Raw genomic sequence first — 21,740 nt, forward strand, 5'->3', positions numbered from 1 at the left:
ATTTAACCTCAGACTATCATTAACTTTTTCAGTTCATTGACAGTTTCCATAAAGAGCCATACAAAGCCAAGCCATAGTCTTGAACCTCTCAATCACATGAGCTAATACACCAACAGTGCTTCCCTTTCTATCAGTATTTCATTCCAGTTCATTAATTGTGACAATTTTAACAATGGACCCATTATAGCATGTTACAATACTATCAATGTCTGTCAGGGAAGGGGTTCCCATGGTTGGCCTGCCAGCAGGTGATAATCTAGTTCCAAAATCCCATTTTAGATTCTGCTTGTAGGGCCTCAACTAACACAAATCCTCTTAGGTTGGATACCCTGGAAACAGACTCAGAAGCAGAGATCTGCTTAAAGGAAATTATTGGGAGGGCTTTCTGGAAGCATACCATCTGAGGAAGTAGAAAGCAAGACTGGGCAGAGAAAGAAGCGAAACTGTATCCCATAACAAAGGCCTCAAATGCATCTGTGGAGATCTCTGAGCTGGGTGGCACTTTAGAATTGTTCAGAATTTTGCCCCACATTTTCATGGGTCACATCTTTTTAGCCCATTATCTCCCAGTCTTTGTCTAGGGGCTGTCTCTGAGAAGGATATTCAACTTTGGGCAAGGCAGCAACTTTCAGCTGAGAGCAGTTTCCAGGGAGGGACTTGGCTATGAGCAGTCATCAGCCAACACTCCTAGAGGCTGGGGAATGAGTGCCTTTTTCCTGAACATGGGAAGGAATGATTTGGGTAGCACAGCACTCCATCTGCTACATCACACCACCATCCACACAGCTGCTCAGGCTCAAAACCTGGATACTTCTCACAACCCACATCCAAGCCATCAGAGTCCACTTGATGAGACCTGCAAAATATCGCCTGAATTTGTTCACCTCTCACCATTTCTACTGCAAAAATTCATATCCAAACAATTGTTTTCCTTCACCTGGATGACAGTCACCCAATAGTTTTCTCTGCATTAGCCTATTACCATTCTTCCATTTTATTCACAACAGAATAATCTTCTGAAAATATAAAATATGTTTCATATTTTAGACCTCCTAATTGTTTCCCATGGCAGGTAGCATAAAATTGATGTTCATTATCATGGCCTATTCTCATCATAACAGTTGCCATTTCTGAGTCCAGAACCTGCTTAGTACGTTGCATTCATTATAGCTTGAAGGGCTGACAGTCTTTGTGCAGTTGAGAATGTTAAAACCTGATGCCTCCCTCTGAAGGTTTCTTCTGGGAGTGAGAATTCATCCACATATTTAACTGAAGCTTCAGATCTAAACCTGGGTCATTGCAGTTACTCCAAGAATTGAGAGGGAGGAATTGATAGCTTTTAGTGGTTTTGTTTGTTTGTTTTTGGTTTGTTCAGCAAAATTGTCTCAACACTGGATGTAAATAATCAAAAATAAAACAAAAAGTCTTAAGAGCTGCTAGTTAGTATTTAACGACCAGCTCCCTGCCATCAGTGCACATTCCAAAGATTTCCCAACAAGTGTTTACACTGCTACAGTCTCCAGAAGGTCCAGCGTTTTTCCCCAGCCCAGAGCACACTCCAAGAGCTAATATTTCCCCTACCTGAGAACTTTAAAAATGGCCTAAAAAAAACATAGCCAGGAATGTAGTGGCTCATTGTTGATGTTGTTGTTAGCCTAGAGAAGTTAGCAGCAAAACCCATCGTGTTTATTACTGAATAGATAATGGGAATACTCATTTTTTTGTCAACTTGATCAGAGAAGTTGCCATACATTAAGAGAAACCAAGACATTTCAAAATCTGGTATGCAACTTATTTGTTTCTAGAAAATCAGGATAGAAACTTGAGCTTAAAAGCAATGAGAAAGCTCAAAAGAAAAATTTATAAGTTGTAACATTCTGACTTAATATTTCTGTTAAAAATACAGATACTGAGATCTGTTAAATAAATAATAACCAATATTTTTGTAGGCCTGCATGTAAAGACTACTTTGCACATGCGATTGCATTTGGCTGTGTTCGGTTTTTCAGAATTCATGAAATATTATAGTAACAAGTAGTACCACTCTGAGTATGTCAGGAAGTGTGAAATGTTGGTGCTTGTAGCAATCAAACCACTGAATCTTTTCCTACGGAATTTCTTGGTATTGCATTTTTATAACGGCTGAGTTGGCTAAAGAATCCTTCCTTTTAGTTTTATTGAATAGTTCTTGGTCAGAGTTATTCTAAATGAATATACTATCTGCATACAAAATATGCAGTGTATAGATCAAACCTTTAATTAGTAATTAACATAAGGAAATCTACAAGAAAGTGATGTGGTTTATGGGAAAAACCATAGGGTCACAAATCAAGAGATGAGAGTGCTGTTGAGAGGAACAATAATAGCAGGAAATATTTATTTAGTTTTTGGTTTGTGCCAAAAACTGTTTTAGGCTTTTTCTCTAAAACTCATTTAGTCCTTGTAACTATTCTATGGATTATATCTTATTGCTGTTTCTGACATACAGATGAGGACACTGATAGTTAGAGGAGTTAAGAAACTTACTGAAAGGCCCTGAATTTCTAGGTGGAAGAGCTGGAATTCAAAATCTAGAAATGTTAACTGTGGAGCCAATGCTATTAATGGCTCCACTGAACTGGCTTTTGATTAGCAGCTCTTCCCTTGTTAAATGAACATGACCAATATCCTCTAATTTTTATTCAATCTATTGCAATGGTCTTATATCTACCATCACTATTCCCATGAAGTTGTTTCCAGGATTAACTGAGATAATATTTTTAAAAGCACTTTAAAAGATAATGTGCTCTTCAAATGCAAGGTAATATTATTACATTGTATACAATGGTTAGTTACTCGGAGCAATGGTCCATTAAATGGTCAGCAGTGAGTATATTTGGTATTCTAATAAACTGAACCACAGTAATAGGCTTCTACTACATGTACACCCATTAGTTCTTCCCAGAATTCATGAGCAAGTCAAGGCTCAAACTGCCTCTAAACACAGTTATTTGGAGATACATAGGCATATTTCCGGAAACAGAGAGGAATTGCTGTTAATTGTTTGCACATGCAGACATTGTCTCAAATATGATTTTGCTATTTCAGAGATTCCCTTGTCAAACTATCAAAATGACACAAGCAGTACTTTTTTGTAATCTCCATATTTGACGCATGAAGGAAAACTTAATTCCTGTTTGAATAAACAACATAATAAGGTTATTGAGATTAGAGACCATTACTATATAAAATTATGTCTAAGTGGCAGATATAATTAACACTGGATTGTAATTACACTAATTACAAGTCACATTAAGACACTCCAGTAATGACAAAGTGAGAACCCTATAATTGAATGGAATAAGTAGGGAAACATGCTGCTCACACTAATTACCTAAATGAGCTAATATGTCTTCAGAGTGACAGTCATGCTCAATGTTATTACGCAGACAAAGCCGTTGAATGAGATATTTTTAGATTTATTTTTATTTATTTAGTTTTGCACATTTTCTTTCTTTATTCTCTCCAGGATCTATTTCAAGTCATCACCTGCTTAGAATTTCACTCTAGAGCCAACGAAAACAAAAACTGAAATTAGAGATTTCTCTAACTTTTCTAAAGGAGACTGCATGACAATCCCTGAATTCAGGTAAGATTCCAATCTTAGTGTGTGTGGAATGCACTGAACACCAGTTGGTTTCTCAGACTAGCTGATGCTCTCAAATTTCTTCTGTGTTCAGCCTTCCAAATCAGGCACCTCCAGCTCACTGTGTAGTTTGCAGCATAACAATCATCATATTGTGGGTGCCGAAGAAACAAATATGGCTTCTAGCAGCGCCACTTCAGAGAGGCCCTGGAAAGTGATAAAACCTAAATTATTTGGGACAATTAGTATAAGCATTGCGCTGGAACTCACATTTCAGCCCAAGCTGTTAAGTGAGACTGTACACTAATAGTGCAATATGAATTCACAGCACTGTGAATATCTTTTTTTTTTTTCAGTTGTTATTTATTTCCCCCCTTCACAGTACTTTTCCTTTGTATGCCCCAGTTGTCTGGGGCCACTGCTTGGGTGAGAAAAGAAAATAAAGGAAGCAGACTGAAGCTATTTGAAACCTTTCTTCCAAAAAGGAGATTTTTTGTTTTTAAGGCAGGGAAATCACAATATGTGGAAAACAGAATTGATGCACGTAAATTGATAAACAATGCTGAGCATCACTTTTCTTTCTCTTGTGTTGGTGAAGAAAGAAAATTGTGTCAGGCATGCTTTTGTTAGCAGAGCTTTGGAGCGGCTTCCGTGCATTCCACTTTTTCTTGTAGTCACGTAAATAGGTTTTCCTTAGCTTCATCCAGAAACTACAATTTTGCCTCCAAGAAACTAGGACTAAGGGGTTCTAATACAAAGCTGTAAACCAAATATACAAGGTTTATTAATAAGTGGGTGCTATATTATTTCAAAGGTGACAATTTGACCCTCCCCCTTGTTAATATTTGGCATGTAGCTAAGAAATAATGACCTTGTTTTCTTGAAGCACTCCACTTCCAGGGTTATGTAATTTTTCCAATCAATTATATTTTAGTTCAGAATGGACTTAATTTTGAATTTGAATTAGGGTTATACTCCATTAATTCTGTAGTTGGAATATTTATATTCCAACTCATATAATCTAGCATTAGGATTTTACATAAGAAGATGTTTATTGAAATAAATAGTATTGGAGGCCAGGCTTCCACTAATGACCATGCAAATCAGAAGCAAATGGAGGTTGGCATGTTTAATCTAAGGTAAGGAGTGGGGTGACTTAAATTGTATCCTTAGCACTATCCTGTTCTCACTGATGATTTTGCAAGTTGTTCATTATTTCTGTTTTGATGCAATGACAATTTCACTGGTTACTTGCAACTTATTTAGTCCTTGAGGCTTAAAGCAGCTCAGAAACTTATTTCGTTTTATGTCACTACCTCCTGGTAAATGAGTTAGCCAAGTTGGCAGAGCAGTGAGATATCCCAGACCAGGGTTGGCAAACTTTTTCTGTAAAGAGCCAGATAGTAAATACTTAAGTTTTTCCGGATCACATATGGTCTCTGTCACATATAGTTTTTTTACAACACTTTAAAAAATGTAAAAACCATTCTTAGATTGCTGTATACTAACTGTGTATATTGTGTATATATTATCTATATACAGTAAGTATACAGGGCTGTATACTATCAGACTGTAGGCAGAATTTGTCCCACAAACTGCTTGCCAGCCCCTGTATTAGACAAGTGTAACTGAACAGGTATCACAGGGAAGATTATTCTTTATAAGAAACTAAATAGAAAACTACCCAAATCAACTTTTCCTAAATACTAAAAAATGAAATGTAGACCATAGGTGCTCAAAGTTATGGATATTTTTATTCTATTTATACTTGAATAAGTTACTATACTTGGGCCATCCGAGTTGAGGATGGGATGGGAGCTTCCACATAGGCTGTGGGGAGCAGCCTGACCTGGGACTGGGGATCAGAACCTAGGTGAAGTGAGGAGGGCATCTGTGCAAAGATGGAGATGGGGACTGGTGACATAACAGGGTAATAGAGTTTGCCTGTGTCCCCAGACAAATCTCATCTCAAATTATAGCTGTCTTAATCACCACATGTCATGGGAGGGACTCTATGGGAGGTAGTTGAATCACAGGGCTGGGGATTTCCCATGCTATTCTCATGATAGTGAGTAAGTCTCATGAAATCTTATGATGTTATAAAGCACAGTTCCCCTGCACATGCTCTCTTGTCTGCCACCATATAAGACGTTCCTTTGCTCCTCCTTTGCCTTCTGCCATGATTGTGAGGCCTCCCTAGCCATCTGGAACTGTGAGTCCATTAAACCTCTTTTTCTTTATAAATTACCCAATCTTGGGTAAATCTTTATCAGCAGCATGAGAACAGACGAATATACAGGGACTTGATCAGATAAGTGATTCTGCTAAAGGCAAGGTGATCCAGGTATCAGAAGAGAGTTACTAATAGGAAATGAATAAAACTAGACTGGTTTCTGAAGTTTTCAATACATATGGATTTATAAATAAATATAGTTGTAAGTTGTGGTACACATACACACACATACACTCATATACAGTCATGTACTAAATAGTGATGTTTTGTTCAAGGACAGACTGTATAAATGACAGTGGTCTCATAGATATAATACTGTATTTTTACTGGACATTTTCTCTGTTAGGATATGCAAATACTTACCATTGTGTTACAATTGCCTACAATGTTTAGTACAGTCATGCTGTGCAGGTTTGTAGCTTAGGAGCAATAGGCTGTACCATATAGCCTAGGTGAGTACTAAGCCATACCATCTAGGTTTGTGTAAGCACACTCTGTGGTGTTCCCACAATGACAAAGACACGTAATGCTATGTCTCTCAGAATATATCCCCACTGTTAAGTGATGCATGACTACATACCTTTCCTACCTCTGTCTACTGCAAGGGCCTGGGAGCAGCAAATTCTTAACAAGAATGAACAGTCTTAGTGCCCAGATCATGACTTCTCAATATCATTCTCCATTAAATGCAACCAGGGCTCTTTGGAGAAATGATTGATTCTAGAACTAAGGCAGGAAACATATGAGTCTAGAATAATTTTTGGGGAGTCCTGGAAACAAACAGAAAGATCACAGAGTAACTGGATTCTGTCAAAAAAAAGTCCAGAAATCAGTTTGAAGGGCCCCTCACTAGGATAATCAGGAATAATTTCAGGAGGCCTGACTTGGGTAGGCTGCTGTATCAAAGGGCTTGGATAATCATAAACCTTCATGGGAAAAGGAGTAGCAGGCAAGAGGGTGTTGGAGGAACAACGATATGGAGGGGAAACATTCTCATTGTCAAAGGTGGTTTAATACCTGGGAAAGAATCCTTGATATTGCCATCTTGTGCTTCCATGAACACTGCAGAAAAACACTTGGTTTCACTTCTGGTCCTCCAGGCCCCATCCCAGCACTCCCAGATGTGTCATTCTTGCACCCCCTGTCAAGCATACCCACTTCCTTATCCCTCATAACTGGCTCTATCATTAGAGTATTGTATATGTAAAAAGACTAAATCAATACTAAAGCCCATTGAGTATCCTGATGCCACCATGACAGGTCAGTGCAGGATTCTCCCTATCACTGCTTTAACAGATTTTCTGTTGTAATTCTAATATCTAAATTCTTAAAACTCAAGATATAATTTTGTTCCTAAGAACTTCTTATCTAGATTTGAAACTAACATTAATTTTCTGACATTTCCTTTTTTACTAATCACTTTTATTTTAGGTTTGGTGGTACACATGGAGGTTTGTTACATAGGTGACCTCCTGTCATAGGGCTTCGTTGTACAGATTATTTCATCACTCAGGTATTAAGCCCAGTACCTAATAGTTATCTTTCTCCTCCTCTCCCACCTCCCTCTCTTCACCTTCCCTTCTTTGTACTCATGAGTTCTTATCATTTAGCTCCCATTAATATGTGAGAACATGCAGTATTTGGTTTCCTGTTCCTGTGTGAGTTTGCTAAGGATAATGGCCTCCAGCTCCATCCATATTCCCACAAAAGACATGATCTCATTCTTTTTTATAGCCAAATAGTATTCTATGGTATACATGTACCACATTTTCTTTATCCAATCTGTCATTGATAGGCATTTAGGTTGATTCCATGTCTTTGCTATTGTGAATAGTGTTGTGATGAACACTCGCTCACACCTCATTCCTTTCTTAACCTCTGGGGTTCAATATGTTATCCTGTAGAAAATGGGCCTTCGGCCAGTTATCATCTTAGGCTTTAACAGACCTTTCCAGATATTATCTGTCTACTCAGTACTAGATAAGTTGTGACTGTAGAGTTCATGTCCCTATTTGAAAGTTCATTCCTAGGTATCTCTACCTATGCTGAATAAACAGAGATCCAAGTTAGGCTCCATTTTCTCTACCTTTATTTTCTGCAACATCTCTGCATATAAATGCAATCTTCTGTCTAAAGCAATCTTGACTAAGTCAGAAAACAGACCAAATACCTTACTCCATCTGATGAGGCTTGAAATTAAGACCCCCCAGAGAAACAACTAATCTGGTCATGACTGTTGGGCTCTTGGTTGCTCCGCCTTTGTTACCAAGAAACCTATGTATGGCCGAAGCCCCAGGAGTGTTCTTTGCCTGCAAGGCTGTGCACCTTTGCTTTCCTTTTCTTCTCTTTCCTGTCCTCACTGTGGCTCTGTTCAATGGCTTGGATTTTTGCTATGGTTCCTGATCTTTAGTTCTGTCTGAACCACAATCTCACGGTTTGAGCACTGTAATTTTCTCTTTGGTGGTAGTCCTTTCCACCTAAGAAAAGATTCCTGACGTGTATATAATCCAGCTTGGTAGCTAGGGCACTGCCACATCTGGACAAATCTTTTCAACTAAAATTTATTTCCCATTACAATATGTAAAATATGTTTACCGTGTGGTCTGAATTAGGTTCCTTCACTGGTGTTTGGCATATGTGTACTCCTTTGAGACTCCTGTAGTAGGCTCCTCTTACCATCCCTTAATCCACTGGGTTCCACCTTCCTTACCCTTCTTGCTCTCCTGCCATCCCTTGAGCCCAGTCTTGCTTGAGTGCAGGCAGTTGTAGGCAAATCAGTCCTCTCAGTGTCACTCAATCGTGGTTCTTGATTTTAAGGCACATCTTGGCACCATGTAATATTCTGTCTGCCAAGTGTTTTTTGAATGGATAACCTTTTACTTGAGATGCAATCTAATGATATCTACTAAGGTGCTACTCTACATTTAATTTTTTTGTAGTGCTCTAACCATAGTTAAGAGCAGAGTTTTGGAGTTAGAGCCTCACTTTGTCTCTAATTCTGGGCAAGTTATTGAGCCCCTCTGGGCATGGTTGGCATACCATGAGGATAATGTATAAATAAAATGTGGGTAACAATTCATACATTAATCATGAAGTTGTTAAGAAATGATAACAATAGCTACTTATCCAGCGATATGTGAGAGGGTGCTGTGCTAAGTCCTTTACATATCATAGTTACAATTCTTAGAATTACATTGCATAGAATATTGAATTCTCATTTTATAGAGGAGGAAATTGAGGTTCAATGTGGTTAAGTAATTTACCTGAGGTCACCACAGTAAGCAAGATGCAGAACTAGAATCCAGTTCTAAAATTTGGCTAACTCTTAAGCTCTAGCATATTTCACTTTTTTCTGCTGGATGCCACTGATGGGAAGGTTTTTCTCCAAAGAAACAAAGAGACACATTTCTCTGTGGCATTTCCTGTTTTCCGTTTTCAAACATCTTTTTAGTTGCAGAAGAGTTGCCAGAATCAAAGACATAATTCATGTGTTGAACTGCTGCAGGCTGGGGAGAAAAATGCATTTTTAATCATTTAACTCATTCCCTGCAGGTATTTAAGTGCTTCAGGTGAGGTAGAAATAGACATACTTTAATGAGAAGGAGCACCGACTGGACATTGGTGGGGATGAGGGACATGTGAGACAGGGATGGCAAGGTTCTAAGGATTCTAGTCTGCAACATATGAGGTGCTTTCAAAAATGGTAGGAAGGTGAATTTCATTCTTTTGGGACCTTGGGGAGAGGGAGTCTCTGCAATGTGTTGGAGATTTCCTCAGAGTAGTATTTCCTGATCTCTTTAAAGTTGGTCTCCTAAGTATTCTTTAACCCAACCTCTTGTTTGATTCCTCAATCACATTTTTTATGTTTATAATTATTATTATATTTTTCCTGGAATATAGTCTTTAGGGACCAGGAACATGAAACAGTGATTGGCACATACTAAGTACCCAGTAAATATTGCTGAATGACTATGACAAAAGTTCAAAGAAGATCCCCTACCTACCTGTGGAGACTGAGTTCACGAACTGCCATACTAAAATCTACATACCTGTTTAGGGATAGCCAGGCAAGATAATAACATGCATGAACACGTTTTCATTAACATTTCCTCTGTACACTTTTAATTCTAGAAACAGACTTAGAAACCCACAAAGACATGCAGGGAGAAAACCAGAATTAGGTGGGGTTGCAGAAATGGGGCTGTGGAAGTTGACGCTCTGACTCAGGTGGCCAGATAGTCCAAGAGGCAGTACAAAGATGTGGAAAATTCAATGAATGTTTCTTTTTCCAGTAGGTGCATTTTCATAGGTCTGAAGGAAATGTAGGACACATGACACCCAAAGTGAGATGGGCGGTGGTGTCATCATGGTGGCTCAAGTCATCAAAGAGCCAAGAGTGTTCCAGTGTTCAAACAACATCAGTTTGCCTATGAGTTCCTATGGGTCAACAGCACCCTTAGGTGGCGTATCATACACTAGATTTGACTTTGGAGCCTTTCAATCATGTTATAGAATTTGAGGGACTAGGAAACTATTCACAATTCGCTTTGTGATATAAGGCTTATACAACCATATGCACCGTATGAGGCAAAACCTCTCTATGTTTTTATCTACAACTATATATGCAGAGAAAAAAACAGATTGGGAAGAAATATATGAAAATGTTATTAGTGATTATCTCCAGGTGGTTGAATCTCAGGTGGTATATGGTTTCATCTGTATGTTTTCCAAGTCTTCTCTAGTTAACATGAAATACTTACAGAATAGAAAAGGCAAATATTAAGAAAAAAACAATAACCAGAGGAAGATACTGCTAGGCAAGATAAATTAATAATAAATCAGACTGTGCTGGTAATTTTTCTCATGTCTTTGTTTATTGTCCACTGGAGTAGACTTTTTTTGCTCCCTCTCTGAACTACAGACTGTAGTACCTCCTGGGTTGGTGCTTGGCATCTTCCAATAAACCCCTGCTCAATCAAAATCCTGCTTTTACAATGTCTAACCTCTGGCTGTTCACAACATGTGACATTTAGTTGTGGTGGACATACAGACTTGGGCTTCATTTGAAGAATTTCAGGCAGGAAAACTGAGGCAAATATCACATTTTGGAGATATCTTCTTGATCTCTGATATACCAGTATCAGAAATCTTAAAGTAGAAACCTTTTACCTAACATCCCTCATGGCAACTTCATAAACTTCTACATGTGTGATAGAGAAGATGCTGAGATTTGGTAAAAATGTAAGAAACAAAATACTGAATGTGTTGGTTTATTTCTAAGATTACAATGGCTGCTTTAGAATCAAGGATGAGACTAGATCTGAAGTTTTTCATGCAGCTGGAAAAGGCAAAGACAGAGTAACCCCTACCTAATGCCTCCCTTTGTCGGCCTCTGGTTGTCCTTCACTATTATTTTCCAATTATATCTACCCTTTCTACCTCACAAGAAAGCCTATTTGTCACATTTTCCCTTCAATCATAATATACAAGTCCTATATTTTATTCTATGCCAGGTAGCTGATTAGGCTCTATTATTTTACGTGAATCCAAGTTGAGGTGTTGATAGCTGATAAGGACTAGATGTGTGAGATGTGTTAAAATGTGTTCTGATAACGTTGGCATTTGCTCAGTGACCTTCAGAATCTTAAGTCCAGTGGGAATTTAAGACACCATGAGGTGCTGTAAGACAAAAAGTGTGAGAGCAAAAGAGTCTTTCATAACCCCAGATAATGTAGACAACTGTCTAATTGAGCTTAGCATTTGGCCAGTTCTTATTTTCAGAGGAAATTGTCTGGAATCAATCATGTTTACCTCTGATTTCTGTGCAATACCTAATATTTAAAACTTAAATTTAAAAAATTGTGACTAGTTATTTCAGAGTACTTTTGCTGTTGAATTTCAAAGATAGTTTGATCTTTTTTTTATGTAGTTCCATTAAGATTGTTATGTACTCTCTCCATCAAAAGAATTGAACATCAATGGTAGCTGTAACATGGTATATTTGTATATTTAATTCTGTATCCTTTTGCAAGTTAGTCAAGGATAGAAAAGTTAAGTTACTTGGAAAAAAATAACTATAAAACTCAGTAACAAAAATGCTGATTATTTCTAAAAGGTCAATTGAAATGGACTGATTATACTTTGTTATTAAGTGGCCCTTAACCTATACTGTGCTGCTCTTAATTTCCTTGATGTGGCCTTGTGTTTGTGAAATTCACATTTAGAGTTCTGATTAGATTTTTTTGGTATTAGGGAGAGAGAAAGACAGCCACTTTTTCATTCCAATCATTTGTTCAATTTTTTTCTTTTTTCCTGCTTTGCCTTTAGTTGAACTGTTTGCCTATATCATTTTATTTTAATGCATAGATCAATTTTTGATTTTTTGTCCTCTTAAGATACACGGCAAGTAAGAGATTTCTTTTTAATCTGGCTATCTGATTGTAATTCAAAGGGGGTGTGTGTGTGAGTATGCATACATGTGTGTTTGAAGTTTAAGAAAGTTTTAAAACAACTTATATCATGAGATCAGTTGTAAGACACTGGGAAAAATCACATAATTTCTTTATCTGTCTTCTCATCTAAAAATTAAGAATAACAGTGTTTTGTATTTCAAAAAGTAATTGTAAAGTTCACAATGAATTAGTTAAAAGCTTTTAAAAATATAAAGTACTGCTTAAATATAAGAAAAATGCTACCTATATTGCTTTGATTTTTCGTATTTCTGCTTTATAAATTGCATAATGTAAAGTTAAGTATGTTACTTAAATTGCCTAGTTTACTTTTATTGAGATATCTAAAGATAAAAAATCTACATAACATATGATAATGATATACACATATACATACAAATATTTTTCCTTAAGTATTTTTTTTATTTAGTGTAAGATTTCCGTTTTGATTCTCAGTGTATAATATCCCCAAATTTAGCAATTTGATTAACATATATGTACTTTGTATTTATAAAATTATGGTGAAGAACTTAAGTTTTGCTCATTAACATGAAATAATACAAGCTATGATTAGACAGTGACAATTCTGTTTTGCCATATGGTTAGAAGACAACAGAACTTATACTTTGGGGAGCTAAATAAGTAAAACAGATTGTTCTGCCATTGGACAAAAGTCTCTACAAAAACTTGACCACTGTGCAAACTGAAAAAAATATTCAGCATGATTTTACAGTCAACAATTTTAAGATTTTTTTTTCTTGTGATGCTATGCTTCAATTTGTCTATTATGCTGGTCAGGTTAGTATCAGTCTTTTTAAGTAAGACATTCTGTGCTGGATAATCCCTGTACAGTTTTCGAGGCCATTTTAAATGAGTAAGTAAATAAGAAATTTGTGGTTATTGGGATTCCAGAAAAATGTTTAGCAATTTTGTGCTACAAATATTAGAAGAATGTATATTGGTAAAATACTACATTAATGTAGAAAAGTGCTCACATTTTGCAAGAGACTTAAAATAATTAAACGAGCTCTTTGGCTAATGCTAACCCCTGTAATAAATCTGTCATTTTTTTCCTGGAACCTTGCAGTTTCATGGAATTTCTACAGTCTCTGCAAATGCAACCTCATTTGGGCAGATATTTTTAAATGTTTGCCAGAAAGTAAACAGGAAGCAAATCTGAAAGTAATTTGGAAAAGTCAGAAAGACACTCTCCTTCCAAGAATCTAACTCAGTTACCACTGCTCTCCTTGCCTCTATTTAATACTCAGATAGGTTTTTGTTTCAAGAACCAGGTGACAACTCTTAAGTTAAGGTGGATTTCAGCACCTTCTGGACACCTCAAAATAAATCACCCAGATTCTTCTCTCCCTCCTGCAGCACCCCCTCCTTCCATTTAATGAAGAGTTGTATATGCTGCAAGGGACTATTTGATCATTGAAGAGAGACAAAATGTTCTGCTTTTCAGCACATTTTAATCCACAGCTGGTGCACAGATTGGCAGAGAGTATATGTTAGTTTTAGCTGCGAATTTTTTCAAGTTGAGGTTGCCTATATTTAGATCGCTGGAGTTTTAGGATTGCTGAAAGTAAATGTTTGAATGAGAAAAATATTGACTGGAGGAAAATACTGTTTAATAGAGGTGTTGATTTTGACCAGTCCTAAAATATGCTCATGTTGGATGAACATTTGTAATAGGAGAAATAAAATTGTAGGTATTACTGGGAAGTCACATTTATTCAATTACCATGCACTAAAGATAAACTAAGGTGTTTAATTTGGTGTCTAAGGTATACTTGACTCCTTTGGAGAAAAAAAAAATGCTTTTGTAGGTTCATTTTTGAAAGCAAAGTATTGCACTTTAGAGACAGAGAAGCCAACAAACAACCTAATTCATACTTTAAAGTTAATTTTTCAAATTTATCAAAATCCTAAAGTAATTACTTTTGATTCTTGGACTACCATGCAAAACAGCCTGTTCATCCACAGGAGAGGATTCAATGTTGATATATGTTATTTCTTCCTAAACTGACTGAATTCATTCAACAAATATTTATTAAGCACCCATGAAGAGCCAGGCAATGTGCCAGGCACTGATCATGTTTTAAGTTAACTGATTGTTACTGCTCTGTGAGATGTAAATAAATACAATAGATTGTTTTAAACTCTGATTTTATTATACCATATGCTTTTATAGCCAGAATGTTGTTTCAGTAGTTTTAATAGTAGGTTTACCTAGTAGCTCAAATAGATGCATAGAATATGGACTCAAAGTAACAGAAACTATAGCATTAAATGACTTTTTTCTCCCCAAATCTCTTTAAAAAAAAAAAAAAAGCCAAACAAAGTCAGTTCTTATCTGGTATGAAAAAAGGATAACTGTTTTAAATGGGATGTTTCAAAATAAGTATAGGGAATGGATTGGGTTGTTGGGTGTTGGAGACCTCTACTTTAACTTAAAAATATAAATCATTTTTAGCATATTTATCTGTATCTTATCACCAGATTAGGAATTATATTTACGTTAAACTGCATAGAAGGGGGAAATTGGTAGTATATATTCAAAACATTTACAATGTTCATTATCTTTGAATTAAAAAACAACCTCAGCTATGACTTTTTCTTAGGGAAGTGATCAAAGCTATAACCCTAGATGTGCAAGGAGAGTCAGAATTATGTTATTTATAATACTTAAAATTGGATATAAACAAATATATATTATAAAGTTTTCTTAAATAAATTACAGTACAACATAGAGGCCAGGCATGGTGGCTCATGCCTGTAATCCGAGCACTTTGGGAGGTTGAGGTGGGTGGATCAGAAGGTCAAGAGATTAAGACCATCCTGGCCAACATGGTGAAACCCTATTGGTACTAAAAATGCAAAAATTAGCTGGATGTAGTGGCATGTGCCTGTGGTCCCAGCTACTCAGGAGGCTAAAGCAGGAGAATTGCTTGAATCTAGGAGGCAGAGGTTGCAGTGAGCTGAGATTGTGCCACTGCACTCCAGCCTGGCAACAGAGTGAGACTCCATCTCATAAATAAATAAATAAAATTACAGCACAACATAGATTGAGCATGACAGCATGCTAAGTGACCATATAAATGGTTTTCTTAATAATGTGTCATGAATATGCTTCTATTGAATTCCACTAAAACTGCTTTTATTAAAATCGTCAGGAAGTTTCATAGAGCAAAATGCAGGGGCCTTCCTTTTCTGAATTCATCTCACTTGACTTTTCTGCAGGAATCTTGTATCTAACTGACCACACAGTCCCCTTTGACATACCTTCGTGGACTTGTGACATCACACTTTCCTAGTTCTTTCTCCTCTGCAGTAAATGTTGAAATGCTCCAGGGATCTCCATTTTTTATCCACATTTTCTACCTAAGAAACTGCATACATCTAATGATGCTACATACTAGTTATAGATCAGTGCTTCAGAAGTATGTATTCACAAACTGGACTTTTGCCTAACATTTCACAAATATATTGAACAAACTATGAGATAGCTCCATGCAGACATCTGAAAGGAATTCAAAACATAACTCTGCTAAACTAAAACCTTGATTTATTTTTTCTCCAACTATATTTTCTTTCAATTTCTAAAAGTATATTCCATTATTATTGACTAATTTTTTCAATTAAAAAACTAAGGATTATCTTTGATGTTTCTCTTTCTGCCAAGTCCCTCATTATACCCATTCCATCAGCAGGCTTGCTCACCTAATACCATACAATATCACACACAGAGAGTAGAAACTCTGCATACACATCCATCCATTCATCCCACCATCCATCCAGCCAGCCAGCCAAACCAGCATGTGTTTTTAGAACCTTGCTAAAATCTACATTGTTTCTATTCTCTTTTCTAGTCCTTCTTAACTTATTCTTTTAAATGCAATAAAATTAAAGTTTCCAAGAGACAAATATCAGTAGATTTTTCTACTGTCATCTTATTGTCTTCACACTACACTAATGCATGTTGCTTATAATACAATGTTTTTCAGCTCTTTGCTGGTGAATTGTCTTTTCCCAAAAGATTTCAGTATTCTGAAATTTTTAAGATGAAGTGTAAAAAATAAAGCCTTCTAATGCTTATTGAAGACGTTTGGTTGGAGGAGACATTTTCCTTCCATTTTGTAATAGATGCATTTATACAACGAGCTTATCTTCTAGATACAGGTGTTTTCATAAGAATTTTGCAAACTGATTACATCCTGGTCCTTCGTAGGTATATATATGTGTGTGTGTGTGTGTGTATATATATATGTGTGTGTGTGTGTGTGTGTGTGTGTGTGTGTATGGGGGCTGGGGGAGACTTTGGGCATAAAGGGTGATAAATGGAGATCACTATGGCTTAATCCTCACTTTTCTTAAAGGACTGTATTTAATTCCCTAAAAAAGAGGAAGAACAAGTAGAAGCCAGCTGGGTTTATTGGATCAAGGGTGCTCTGAGTCTAGAAGGACATATGGAACTCTTTTGGGGCCACAGAACAACATCATAGCAGAGATGAACCATAGAAAATTTTCTTAATTCTACCTCAGTTCAGTGGGCACCTCTGATAAATTGAAGGCTCAAGAAAACCACCAGTGAAAGACTTTAGTGACTGGCAGAATGACAGAGTATGCTATAGCAAAAGAAAGCAGAGTGGAAGAATACAAACAAACTTGGCTTAAGTGCATGTGAAACAATCCCAGAAATCACTGACGAAAATTTGAAGACTAGATCTTTTGCATGGAGAAGACAAGGGCCATAAAAATTCAAATATTAAGCATATAACTACAATTGTGCCTAAATGGTTTCTGCACGGAAAATCATGGATAACCATCATTTTAGGTATTTCTGCATTTCCCAAGTTTTCTGTTGATTTTATGATTAGATTAAGATTTTTTATTGTGTTTTCTGTGAAATGATCTGGTCTTGGTTACAATCCCATTTCTATTTTGGGCAATTTATTTAACATCTTCATTCTTCCTTTAAACATAACCCAAACTGGGACAGCAGTGATGTGTAAAAGAATTGGTATCTATAAAGCACTTAGGACAGTGTGTGACATATAGTTAGTACTACATAGATAATTACCACTATTGTATTAATACTAGTTCCAGCAAATAATCTTTACATTGAAAAACAAACTACGAGACACCCAGGAAGAGATATGGGTCAAACATTTTCTAATCTTTGTAAATGACTTTTTTTTTTTTAATTTATAGGTGACTTTCTTTATTTCCCTGACAATTCAATTATAACTACAAATAATAGCAATTTCTTCTTTTATTTCTTCTTCAGTCATTAGAAGTCCTAGAAAAATGCTAATTATGTTAATGGTAGATATACTTTAATGAAGTGTTTTTCATCTTTTTTCATTAGGTATAAAATTGGCTTTTGACTTCATGTATGTCTTTTATCATTTCAACAATGTATATTTTTATTTACTTAATTTTTTACAAAACAATTTTTTAGACACAGGGCATTAGACAATGCAGAGCAGTAACTCTGAAGGTGAAACCTATAATTGTCCCAGCTTACTTCTTTGAAAGAGTCTGAGGAGGAACCTAAGAGGAGCTTATCAAACTCCTGGAGTTGAGGAATAGTAGCTGAAATCCTAAGAGATGAAGAAAGATAGAGCTTGCAGAGTGAAGTATTTCAAAGAGACAGATGCTCAGATAAAGAGCCCAGTGATCTGTAGAATGTCCCTCTTGATTATTCAACAGAATACAGATTAATGCACTGATGCGAGAAAATTTCCCAAGGCCAGAAAAAGAAATACAAAAAAGAATTAGAGGTAACAATGCCCAATGCTTACACAGACCAAGAAGGGTGCCTATTACCCACAAGCTGGCCTGGAAAAGCTTACAACTCATGGGCTTTGGTAAGAGTATATAGGAAACATGTCTGCTTCACTCTTGGAAATAATTAGCCCCAGGAAAAAGCCCTGCCTGGTCTTGACTATCAAATCTTAAAAAGTTAGATCCAAAAGAATCAAAATGATTTTAAGTAACTTGAATATGTCTCAGAACAAATTTCAAAGATATTTTTGGGAATATGCCCAGTACCCAGTAATATATGTACCAGGAACACAAAGCTACAGAAATATAAGACCCCCTAATAAGAATAAATACATCCAAATGAATCCAGAAATGATGCAGATATTACAGTAGCCAGACAAGGACACTAATCATTTGTTTTAATTTATTCCACATATTAAAAATGTCAGCTAGAAACAGAATGCATTAAAAAAGATTTAAATCACACATCTAGAAATGAAAAAAAATACAATGTGTGAGATGAAAAATACACTGGTTGGGATTAAACCAGATTAGACATTGTGGAAGAAAAGATGAGTGAACTTGAAGTCATAGCAATAGAAACTGTCCTCAAATTAACACATAGAGGAAATAAAAGAGTACAACAGCAAATACATGAGGGAGCATCAGGGAACTGTGGACAATGTCAAGTGGCCTAATATACGTGTAATCAGACTACGAAGGAGGCAGAGAAAATATCTGAAGATGTAATGGCTATTTTAAAGTCTAGTTTGATGAAAACTATAAATCCACAAATCCTAGAAGCTCAACAAACTTCAAACGCAAGAGTTACTTAAAGGAAGCTTTTGTAATATTTAATATTAATAACATATGGTCTTTCATTGTTGAATTATAGTTTGATTTTTTTTTACCACTCTGCCAGGCATGTATTTTACTGTTTTTCACATGTGCTAAATCTAATTCAAATGGATATCTTTAGTAGTCTCATTATTTTTAATTTAAAATATTTAATTGACAAAAATTGAATATATTCAACTTTTATTATTACAGTGTAATAATATGATATATGTATACATTGTGTAATATTTACCACAATCAGATTAATTAAAACACTCATTACCACCCATGCTGTACATTAGATACACAGAACTTGTTAATCTTATAACTGAAAGATTGTACCATTTGACCAATATCTCCCCATTCCCCTACCCACCAGCCCCTGCCAGCCACCATTTTCTCTGCTTCTATGAGTTTGATCTTTTTAGATTCCACATATAAGTGAGATCATCAAGTATTTGTCTTTCTGTGTTTGGTTTATTACACTCAGCATAAGGTCCTCCAGGTTCATCCATGTTGTCAGAAATGCCAGGATTTCCCAATTTTTTTTTTGCTGAATAATATTTTATTGTATATATGTACAGCTTTTTAAATCATTCTTATGTTGTTAGATACTTAGGTTGTTTCCATAGTTGGCTATTGTGAATAATGCTTCAGTGAACATAGGGGTGCAGATATCTTTTTGGAGATACTGATTTAATATCCTTTGGATATATACCTAGAGGTGATATTACTGGATTTTATGGGAGGTTCCATTTTTAATTGTGGGGGAACTTTCATACTATTTTCCATAATGACTGTACCAATTTACATTCCTACCAACAGTGTACAAGGGTTTCCTTTTCTCCATACTCTTGTCAACACTTGTGATCTCTTGTTGATTTTGTAATTGCTATCTTAACAGGTATGAGGTGATATTTCATTGTGATTTTGATTTGCATTTCTCTGATGACTAGTAATGTTGAGAATCTTTTCATATGGCTCTTGGCCATTCATATGTATTCTCTGGGGAAAAAAAAGTCTATTCAGGTCCTTTGCCTACTTTTAAATCAGGTTTTTGTTTTTGTTTTTGCTATTGACTTATGTTAGTTTCTTATATATTGTAGATGTTAACCCCTTGTCAAATATATGGTTTGCAAATGTTTCCTCCCATTCCATATGTTACCTTTTCATTTTGTTGATTGTTCCTTTGCTGTGAAGGAGCTTTTTAGTTTGACATAGTCTTACTTGTTTATTTTTTTCTTTGGTTGCTTGTTCTTATGGTGTTATATTAAAAAAAAAAAAAATTGCTAAGGCCAGTGTCTAAAAGTTTTTCCCTTATGTTTTTTTCTGGAAGTTTTATGATTTCAGAACTTATATTTAAATTTTTAATTCATTTTGAGTTCATTTTTATGTGCAGTGTAAGACAAGGGTCCAATTTTATTCTTTGATGGGTAGATACTCAGTTTTTCTAACACCATTGTATATTCTTGGTATCCTTGTCAAAGATTAATCTGATCTTTTTTCTGGGCTCTCTAATATGTTCTATTGATCTATGTGAGTGTTTTTATGCCATTACATACTGCTTTGATTACTATAGCTTTGTAATATAGTTTGAAATTAAGAGTGTGCTGCCTCTAGCTTTGTTCTCAAATTTGCTTTTATTGTTACATGTTTATAAACATAATGGATGACTGATAAGTATATCCTCATGAAGACTACACACTTAGCCCATTGGATACTGGATAACAGAAAGTCATGCAGACATATAATATATTTGTTCCTTCTTAAACCTCTTATCAGCTAGAAAATATAAATTTAGCCAAACCATGTAAGTGCTAAAAGTTAAAAAGTAGCTTAGCATCTGCTATATAATAGGATGTAAATAAAAGTTAAAATTTAAAATCCACCTAATAACAAATACTATTTTAAATTATAAAAAAGAGAACCTCTGTCTTTTTCAGTATGGTAATCTCCACTGCCATCAGCTTATTGTGAACAGGTACTTTGTAATGAACCCATCAAAAAGATTGATTATGGAAAACTCTGTGACTTATTGGAGATATTAAATTTTAAAAAACAATGTGACTGTATTTTGAATAGAATTAATCACTAAAAGTAATTAGTGATTATTTTATGGACTACTTTAAATAAAGCTTCTGTAATATTTAATGTTAATACACATGGTCTTTAATTGTTGCATTATAGTTTGATTTTTCACCACTTCTGCCAGTCATATATTTTGCATTTTATCACGTGGGCTAAGTCTAATTCAAATGGATACCTTTAGTAGTCTCATTATTTGTTTAATTTATTTAATAGCTTTTTGTGGTTCTTATGTGTTAGTATTTAAAAATGAAACCAAAACTCATATTCTTCTCACCCAAAAAGTATATGTGAGGGAGCTTCAAGCTAAGAGTAAGATTCAAATTAGTATTTTTCTAGGTTCTTGGGGGAAAACAACAGTATATAAAGACTTATGGTTGCTAAGTTATGCAACTTTATGATTCACTTTTCTCGTTGACTCTAACTTTTATAACTATATTTATATATTCTTATTCAGGCTTTAATCCACCGGGTGAATCTTTTTTTTTCTTATTTTTTATTATTTGAGATGGAGTTTTGTTCTGTCGCCCAAACTGGGGTGCAGTGGTACAGTCTGGGGTGCAGTGGTACTGAGATGGAGAAAGTTCCCTTGTCCCCCTCACAGGGCATGCAATTGGCATGTGGCTCACTTCTTCAGTGTCCCGCTGGTCAAACCTCTAGGGGAGCATACAGACAAGCAGACTGTGGGGCTCCAACCCCTTGGCAGTGTATAGGGTGAATGTTTACAGCTCCTGAAGCCCAG

This window comes from Aotus nancymaae, unplaced genomic scaffold (assembly GCF_030222135.1).
Source record: "Aotus nancymaae isolate 86718 unplaced genomic scaffold, 86718_ANA_hifiasm-v0.15.2.pri h1tg000029l, whole genome shotgun sequence".
Classification (NCBI taxonomy): Eukaryota; Metazoa; Chordata; class Mammalia; order Primates; family Aotidae; genus Aotus; species Aotus nancymaae.